We start from the raw sequence: 9,788 nt of genomic DNA on the forward strand, positions 1-9,788 counted from the left end.
GGGGTTTTGGAATCTATTCCTTGCAGATAAGCAAGTACTACCGTAATTGTACCTAAATGCCAGGTTATTTTAAGGCCTAGATATCACATCTGGAAAACATCTGGCACATAGAAGGTGTCCATAAATAATGATTATTACAACAATCATTTCAACATTATTTTAATTACAATCACTAATCAACTTGTTTTACTGAAACAAATTAGAGTTGTACCAATTATTAATAAAGGGATATGTTTTTCTCACTGTAATCAATATTTGAGAAAAAAGTTATCATTTCTATCTTGAGGCTTAGGGTCCTAAATATACAAAGCATTAAGACCTAAAAGCCTCAAAGAAGATAACTTCTCTATACAACCTTAGTTCTTAATTCTAGTTCTGCAATTTAACAACCTCCATATAGATTTTTATGCACAAATTATAAGATCAGATTTTTATAAATGTTAAGTTTAGCCTTCAAAAGATCAACCAATAAGCCAGGAGACATAAAAGAACAGGAATAGTAAACTAATACTGAAGTGGTTAGTACTCAAATTCTATTGAAGACTTAAATCAAAACTAATTTTTGAAGAATAGTCAACAACTCTGAACAAGACAACTCACCCACACAAAGGGGGATAAAAATACCTAAGAATAGCTTGTGACTCAGCCTGCATTTCTATAAGGGGTACAAGGGGACCTGACTATTTAGCCTATTGTCATCTGTCTCATATCAAGACTAAATATTACAGTAAAACTATTTACGTGGCATGAATAAAAAGTACAGAGGGAAAGAAATTCAGATAGATGCTTCACTTTCAAGTAAAATACCGCCTCTTTGAAACAAAGACAACTTTTAAGTTTTGAAGCCATACAAGAAAATAAAAGAAAGAATAAACAGATTCTATATCATCTATATAATAAATATTTAAAATTTCCTTGAAAACAAACTTAAAAGAAAAGGTAAACAAATGGGGAAAATCACAACACATAAGCAGTTAATATTTTAATGTACACAGGGCTATTAAAATAGATAATGAAAACACTAAAACCTCAAATAATCTACGAAAGAAGAAACAGAAGAAATAAAAGTAGTTAATAAATGTTAACATCATTAATAATTAGGAAAACGAGGCTAGGCACAGTGGCTCATGCCTGTAATCCCAGCACTTTGGGAGGCTGAGCAGGGGCGAATCGTCTGAACTCAGGAGATCGAGGCCAGTCTGGGAAACATGGTGTAAACCTGCCTCAATAAAAACTACAAAAAAATTAGTTGGTCCCAGCAGGAGGCTGAGGTGGCAGGATGGCTGGAGCCCAAGAGAAGGAGGTTGCAGTGAGCTGAGATCCCGCCACTGCACTCCAGCCTGGGCAACAGAGCCAGACCCTGTCTCAAAAACAAAACAAAACACTGGCCAATATCCAGAGCTAGCAAAGGTGAATGAAACTGGGTGCTTGCAGGCATAGCCCATGGGAGTACATATTGGTATAACTCTTCGGAAGGCACTCTGAAAACATATATCAAGAGTCCTACCAATATTCATATCCTATAAAGCAATAATTTCATTTCTGGGAATCTATCATAAGGAAATAACAGTAAATGCGGGAAATGCTTTAATTACAAAGATATGGTATTAGTAATTACTGAATTCAGCATTAGTAATTACTGAAAAAAACTAAAAATGAATGTTCAAAAATAAAAGAATATACTAAGCCAAGTATCATGCTTCCACTTAAAATCAAATTCATACGATACGTGAATTAAATCCCAATAAAGCTACTTTGTGATCAAGTTCAGTTAGACCACATAATAACATGGAAGCTGCTTATATTCTTATAATTTAAAACTTACATTTTGATATAAATGTGCATATTTATCATTATGAAAAATGAAAACAGCAGCCATCCATCATCAATATTTACTAAGTGCCAAGCCCTACACTACAAGTCATTACAAGTTATCATGGTTACCTCGTTATCACTGATACCATCACCAGGCCCATCCTGGAAGGGTCTCAGGCCCAGGGCCATTACCAACTGTGGGGCTGGCCCAAGATAAATTACACTTTAAAGAAGGCCTCACTAAACATTTTCATAGGCTCCTTGGGAATGTTAAAAACAAATCTGGAAATTGAGCCCAGTGGGATTGTGGGTCTGTTCTACCCTACTTTCCAGCCCTCTTATATAGATTATTCCGATGGTAAGATTAAAAATTAAGGGCAAAAAGGCTAATTTCCTTTCCAGTCACGGGGTAAAACAAAGACGAAAATAAGAACTATGTTAGGTTAGTTTGAAATTTCTCACTGAACCAAGTTAAAATAATAGGCAACATTAAGCACTTACACTAAGCAGAAGTCACTGTGCTAATAAGCACTTTAGATTACATATAACAACACTAGGAGCTAGGTAATATTTCCCTATTTCACATATGAGGAAACAGAAACTGAAGAGAATTAAAGTAACTTTCCCAAGATTATAAAGTTATTTGGTGTCAGAGCTGGGAGCAGGAGGTCTAACTTCAGAGGCTGTACTCTTATCTTCTATAGTTATGATGAAAATAAATGAAATTTGTATTAAAATCACATATACTTTATCTAAAAGGAATATGCATTTGTGAAGAAAATGATCTAAAGAATATGAAACAGTTAAATAAAACGAGTGTTTACCATCTGGGAATAGTCTCCTAATCCACTAAATGTCCACTATAATCCACTGCTGAATAGCTCCACAAGTAAATAAATCATTTAATGTCCTGATGTATCTATGAAATTATATTTTAAATGAACCTCTTTTTTTTTTTTTTTTTTTGAGACGGAGTCTTGCTCTGCCACCCAGGCTGGAGTACAGTGGCCGGATCTCAGCTCACTGCAAGCTCCGCCTCCCGGGTTTACGCCATTCTCCTGCCTCAGCCTCCCGAGTAGCTGGGACTACAGGCGCCCGCCTCGTCGCCCGGCTAGTTTTTTGTATTTTTTTAAGTAGAGACAGGGTTTCACCGTATTAGCCAGGATGGTCTCGATCTCCTGACCTCGTGATCCGCCCGTCTCGGCCTCCCAAAGTGCTGGGATTACAGGCTTGAGCCACCGCGCCCGGCCTAAACGAACCTCTTGAAATAACACTATACATTCTGCAAATGAAATATGCTGCCCTCTTGGAGCTGTGAAAATACATATTTCTTGCAACTGTCCTAATTCTGTTCAGTTTCCTCCCTTCCTCTCCCACTTCCTCTTTGCTCTCAGATCCTTTAAGACCAGTTCAGTTTCTCCTCCTCAAGAATACCTATATTCACACTTTACCCAAGAGAACTCTAACATTAGTGTCTGCGCTCTACAGCGGTAGGATGTTACAAAATCCAAAAAATGAACTCAAGTAAAAAATACAGTATTTCTGATGTACCTTCAACTTTAGATCTATCCACTTACAGAATTAATTATAAACATTCTTATTTTTCTACTTCACACTTGGAATTCTGCCTTTAAAATCAGCACACAGGCAGGGCGCGGTGGCTCAAGCCTGTAATCCCAGCACTTTGGGAGGCCAAGACGGGCGGATCACGAGGTCAGTAGATCGAGGCCATCCTGGCTAACATGGTGAAACCCCGTCTCTACTGAAAAATACAAAAAACTAGCCAGGCGTGGTGGCGGGCACCTGTAGTCCCAGCTACTCGGGAAGCTGAGGCAGGAGAATGGCGTAAATCCTGGAGGCGGAGCTTGCAGTGAGCTGAGAGCCGGCCACTGTACTCCAGCCTGGGTGACAGAGCGAGACTCCGTCTCAAAAAAAAAAAAAAAAAAAAAATCAGCACACAGTAACCAAAACAGCATGGCATTGGTACCAAAGCAGACGTATAGGCCAATGGAGCAGAACAGAGACCTCAGAAATACCACCACACATCTACAACCATCTGATCTTCGACAAACAAGACAAAAACAAGCAATGGGGAAAGGATCTCCTATTCTGTAAATGTTGTTGGGAACACTGGCTAGCCATATGCAGAAAACTGAAACTGGACTGCTTCCTTACACCTTATACAAAAATTAACTTGAGATGAATTAAAGACTTAAATGTAAAACCCAAAACCATAAAATCCTAGAAGAAAACCTAGGCAATACCATTCAGGACACAGGCATGGGCAAAGACTTCATGACAAAAATGCCAAAAGCAATTGCAACAAAAGCCAAAATTGACAAATAGGATCTAATTAAACTAAAGAGCTTCAGCACAGCAAAAGAAACTATCATCAGGCCAGCACAGTGGCTCACGCCTATAATCCCAGCACTACAGGAGCCTGAGGTGGGAGGATCACCTGAGGTCAGGAATTCCAGGCCACCCTGGCCTGCATGGTGAAACCCTGTCTCTACTAAAAAAAAATACAAAAAGGCCAGGCATGGTGACTCACGCCTGTAATCCCAGCACTTTGGGAGGCCAAGGCAGGCGGATCACCTGAGGTCAGGAGTTTGAGACCAGCCTGGACATGATGAAACCCCCGTCTCTGCTAAAAATACAAAAATTAGCCGGGCATGGTTGCAGGTGCCTGTAATCCCAGCTACTCGGGAGGCTGAGGCAAGAGAATCGTTTGAACCTGGGAGGCGGAGGTTGCAGTGAGCTGAGATCGCGCAACATTGCACTCCAGCTTGAGGGACAAGAGCAAGACTTCGTCTCAAAAAAAAAAAAAAAAAAAAGTTTGGCGTGGTAGCATATGCCTATAATCTCAGCTACTCGAGAGGCTGAGGCAAGAGAATTGCTTGTACCTGGTAGGCAGAGATTGTGGTGAGCCAAGATTGCACCACGGCACTCCAGCCTGGGAGATAGAGCAAGACTCTCTCTCAAACAAACAAAAAAATATATCACCAGAGTGAACAGACAACCTACAGAATGGGAGAAAATTTTTGCAATCTACCCATCTGACAAAGGTCTAATATCCAGAATTTACAAGAAACTTAAACAAATCTACAAGAAAAAAAACAACCCCATCAAAAAGTGGGCGAAGGATATGAATAGACACTTCTCAAAAGAAGACATTTTCGAGGCCAACAAACATATGAAAAAAAGCTCAACATCACTGATCATCAGAGAAATGCAAATCAAAACCACAATGATGGCTGGGCATGGTGCAGTGGCTCAAGCCTGTAATCCTAGCACTTTGGGAGGCCGAGGCGGGTGGCTCAGCTGAGGTTAGGGGTTTGAGACTAGCCTGGCCAACATGGCGAAACCCTGTCTCTACTAAGAAGACAAAAATTGGCAGGGCGTGGTGGCGGGCGTCTGTAATCCCAGTTACTCGGGAGGCTGAGGCAGAAGAATCGCTTGAGCCCAGGAGGCGGAGGTTGCAGTGAGCCGGGATCGTGCCATTGCACTACAGACTGGGCAACAAAAGTGAGACTCCGTCTCAAAAAGAGAAAAAAAAAAAACAGAAAACACACACACACACACAATGAGATACCATTTCATGCCAGTCAGAATGGTGATTATTAAAAAGTCAGGAAACAATAGATGCTGGTGAGGCTGCGGTGAAACGGAATGCTTTTACGCTGTTGCTGGGAATGTAAATTGCTTCAACCACAGTGGAAAATAGTATGGTGATTCCTCAAGGATCTGGAACCAGAAATACCATTCAACCCAGCAATCTCATTAATGGGTATATACCCAAAGGAATATAAATCATTCTACTATAAAGACACATGCACATGTATGTTTATTGCAGCACTATTTACAATAGCAAAGACACCGAACCAACCCAAATGCCCATCAATGATAGACTGGATAAAGAAAATGTGATACTACGCACCATGGAATACTATGGAGACATAAAAAGGAATAAGATCATGTCCTTTGCAGAGACACAGATGAAACTGGAAGCCATCATCCTCAGCAAGCTAACACAGGAACAGAAAAACAAACACCTGCATGTTCTCACTCATGTGGGAGTTGAACATTGAGAACACATGGACACAGAGAGGGGCACAACACACACCAAGATCTGTTGTGGGGGGGAAATGAGGGAAGGGGACTTAGAGGACGGGTCAATAGGTGCAGCAAACCACCATGGCACACGTATACCTATGCAACAAACCTGCACGTACTGCACGTGTATCCCATTTTTTGTTTTTTTTAAGAAGTAATTTTTTAAGAATTTTTTTTTTTTTTTTTTTTTTTTTTTTGAGACGGAGTCTTGCTGTGTCGCCCAGGCTGGAGTGCAGTGGCCGGATCTCAGCTCACTGCAAGCTCCGCCTCCCGGGTTCACGCCATTCTCCTGCCTCAGCCTCCCGAGTAGCTGGGACTACAGGCACCCGCCACCTCGCCCGGCTAGTTTTTTTGTATTTTTTAGTAGAGTCGGGGTTTCACCATGTTAGCCAGGATGGTCTCGATCTCCTGACCTCGTGATCCGCCCGTCTCAGCCTCCCAAAGTGCTGGGATTACAGGCTTGAGCCACCGCGCCTGGCCAAGAATTAATTTTTTTAATTTAAAAAAAAATCGGCGCACAGGAAAGTCTGCCTTTCTTCAAAAATAGTTTTTTACAAATGTTTTCCATAAATAAGTAAGGTACTAAAAAAACTTGAATCCAAAAAAAGAAAAAGAAAATGCATGTTAGATGGTAATAAATATATCACATTTTTGGTAATGTAATTCGTTTATTCTGAATCATTTCTGCAACTTGGTAATATGTTTTACAAGTAAATATAATATGTAAAAATGCTACCTAATGGACTAATATGTACTTTCAGTCATTCACTCAACACATTTTTTTTTTTACTGAATGCCCATATAACTCTTTTTTTTTGAGACAGAGTCTCACTCTTGCTCAGGCTGTAGGGCAGTGGCACGACCTCAGCTCACCGCAACCTCCGCCTCCCAGGTTCAACGACTCTCCTGCCTCAGCCTCTTGAGTGGCTGAGACTACAGGTGCGCGCCACCACGCCTGGCTAATTTTTTGTATCTTTTAGTAGAGACAGGGTTTCACCATATTGGCCGGTCTCAAACTCCTGACCTTGTGATCTGCCCGCCTCAACCTCCCAAACTCCTGGGATTACAGGCGCGAGCCACCGTGCCCGACCTATATAACTCTTTTTTAAATTTATGAACCAAGATGACTATACCAGATAAGGCACAGGTGCTGAAGTTAAAAGGCTCTTGGTTTGAAACCTGGCTATTGTACTTACTAGCTCAGAGACCTAAAGTAGTCAAACTTCAGGTTAACATTTCACTTATCTTTTTGATGGGAGGATAATAATTACTCCTAGGGCCTTAGTAAGCTTTAAACGATTATGTAAAACACTTAGCATAGAGTCTAACATGCAGTTACGTGCTCAATAAATGACAACCATGGTAAACATATTTTATACTGAACAAAGTATAGTTGAAGGAGACAGCCAACATGTGATCCTTTTGTCTTACTAAAGATGGAAATTTGTGAAACTCTACATTAAAACTAAAAATCCTAAGGTTACATATGAAATTTCCCACTCTTTAAAAAAGATACACTAACGACATAAGGTTAAATGATTTTTTAAAATAAGAAAGAAAAAAAAAAACAAAGAAAAGCGTCTTGAAAGCTGCTGAGTTTGGGTGACGGGTACATGTTATTTTTGTGAAAATACAAATTTTTTAACACTATTAATCCAATTCCCAGAACATGCCTAACACACCTCCTCATATTCAGGAGAAATCAAGATTTTAGCCTTGAGAGGTACTGAATAATGGTACCTCCCTGCTTAATAATTCTGTACAGGTCAAGTTTTCTCGGACGAGTTTACCTGTCATTATAAAGGTGGGCACAGGGAATAGTTATAAATACATGGAAGGGCGAAAAAATGCAAGCTTTTCAACTGCTTATTAATACTACATCAAAATAGCAGCAATGAACATTTTTTCCACGTTTTCAAAAACATAAAATAAATCCACTTTATTTACTTTTGTAATTACAAGAGAGTGACAGGCACGGCCAAAAAAAGCTCAAAGTAAACACATCAGAGTTGTCAGTATCTTTAAATTTTGAAGGACGTCATTACTAATTCGTGTAAATGTTTTATGCGATGTTTCTAGGTAGCTTTTAGGTTTTATCACTGATTAACAACATAGCACACCAGCACAGGGAGAGAGGCAATTTTTCGAAACGCTTAAGAAGCTTTAACCTATAAGAGCTTATGCTACCTAAACTGAGCCAACAATATAAAATTTCAAGTCACACCTTGCCTATTTCTGAGTAAGCAAACAAACACCAGTGAAACAAACTAGAAGCACAGAGCAAAGCAAGTCATTTCTGTGCTAACCTTAATTCCTATCATAAAGGGGTTGGCTTCATCAAAACATACTCCTATTTCGGTATTAACACAAGTTTCAAATAAAGCACACTTGCCATTGGTAATTCTGGAGCGACAAAGCGCATAATTAATAAATTCAAATGGAGCATCTTTCTACAGGATGCAAAGCCATCTGCAGTTTCAGCCTCGGTTTACCCACTCACTATGCATATGCAGACGTCTTTAAAAAAAATAAAAATAAAAATAAACTTTTATCTGGCCTGAGAGATTACATCTCTCGGTGCTTCCTGTATATCCTGCAAGTCAATAACGCCGAAGGTAAATTTAACATTTCCAACTCCGGAGGAACGCGAGCGGTGGACGCCAAGCATCCGCCCACTGTCCTCTCGTGACTCGGGCTACTTTGACGCACTAGGATGCGGCTCACCTGACATTCCGCACTAACCCTTGCCAGGAAGGAAAACCAACTCCGCGAAAATAAAATGGGTCCGCGAGGAGGCGTGCGGGTGCCCCCAGAGCTCTCTTCTGCTTGCACCCCGAAAATGAGGGGGCCACGCCGCCCCCCGACCCTTGCCGGCGTCCGCCACCTGCCAGACGAGGCCGCGGTGGGGGACCCGGGCTCGGCCGCAAGGAAGGGGCAGCCCAGCCCAGGCCCCCCGGCGTCCGCCCCGGCCGGGCGGCAGGGGAAGGAACCCGGGGCCGGAGGTTTCCGCCCCGCACGGCCGAGCCCGCCAGGGGCCTAGCTCAGGGGCCGTCAGTGCTCCCGAGGACCCGTCCCCGTCGTGCGGAGGGCGCAGCCGCCTCAGCCCGGTCGGGGGAGCCTCCCGGCAGCGGGCGCGGCGCCCGCACCTGCCCCGCGCCTTCCGGCAGCCCAGCTAGCGGCTTCACCCACCTGGCGCTCTCGCCGCACGTCACGGCACGACTCCGCGCCCCTCAGCACCGGCAGTCTGGGCGCGGGCAGGCGCCGGGAGACCCTGCTCTGCCGCCGTCGCCGCCGCTGCAGCCGGCTTGGTCGTCAGGCCGCCGCCAGCGAACCTGTTGCGTAGCCTGTCACAGCCGCTCAGGGCTCCGCGGGCGCCGCCTCAGCCCCACGACAACATGGCGGCCGCGGCCTCCGCAGGAAGCCAGGGGGCGGGGAGGTAGGCGCCGGGCCGGGCAGCTGACGGCCCGCCCGCTGCCGGGCACCGACTCCCCACCCTCCGGAGCCCGAAACTGCCCGGGCGTGGCTCCTCACCCCCGGAGTTCCGGGGCACTGAACCCTGAAAGTCTGCTCCGAATCGGTCGGGTCCGAAGCGCTCCTCTCTGCCCTCGGGGAGGCCCCAAAGCCCCAGACCGGGCAGCCCTTCCTGGAGCTGCGGAGACCCACCTGGCTCCTCCTCTGCGAGGTGACATGTTGAACTTGGGTGGTGCTTTTCCTGCCACGGCAGACCCCGGGTTTTTGGAAAGTCCCAAGCAATGCCTGCCACATCGCTGTTGCACCCCGCCACGGGGCTCTCCCTGGAACCTTCTCACTCGCCGAAGTTTTCTCCACTGATGTGGGGGCACAAATCTCTGGGAATTGGG

At 43.8% G+C, this 9,788-nt stretch overlaps 1 protein-coding gene across 7 annotated transcripts in view; it reads right to left on the bottom strand.

The window, feature by feature from the left end:
- The window catches only part of ITSN2 (intersectin 2), a 162,195-nt gene extending 152,619 nt beyond the window's left edge, over positions 1-9,576 (bottom strand). For 4 of the 7 annotated variants that reach the window (XR_004428488.1, XM_033176418.1, XM_033176421.1 and 1 more), the window contains exon 1: positions 9,118-9,576. The gene's annotated coding sequence lies outside the window, so the exon portion shown is untranslated. The remainder of the gene's footprint in view (positions 1-9,117) is intronic. The other 3 variants (XM_033176415.1, XM_033176416.1, XM_033176417.1) reach the window with 3 other exon arrangements.
- Between the last annotated feature and the right edge of the window lie 212 nt (positions 9,577-9,788).

This window comes from Trachypithecus francoisi, unplaced genomic scaffold, assembly GCF_009764315.1.
Source record: "Trachypithecus francoisi isolate TF-2019V2 unplaced genomic scaffold, Tfra_2.0 Lachesis_group17, whole genome shotgun sequence".
Taxonomy (NCBI): domain Eukaryota; kingdom Metazoa; phylum Chordata; class Mammalia; order Primates; family Cercopithecidae; genus Trachypithecus; species Trachypithecus francoisi.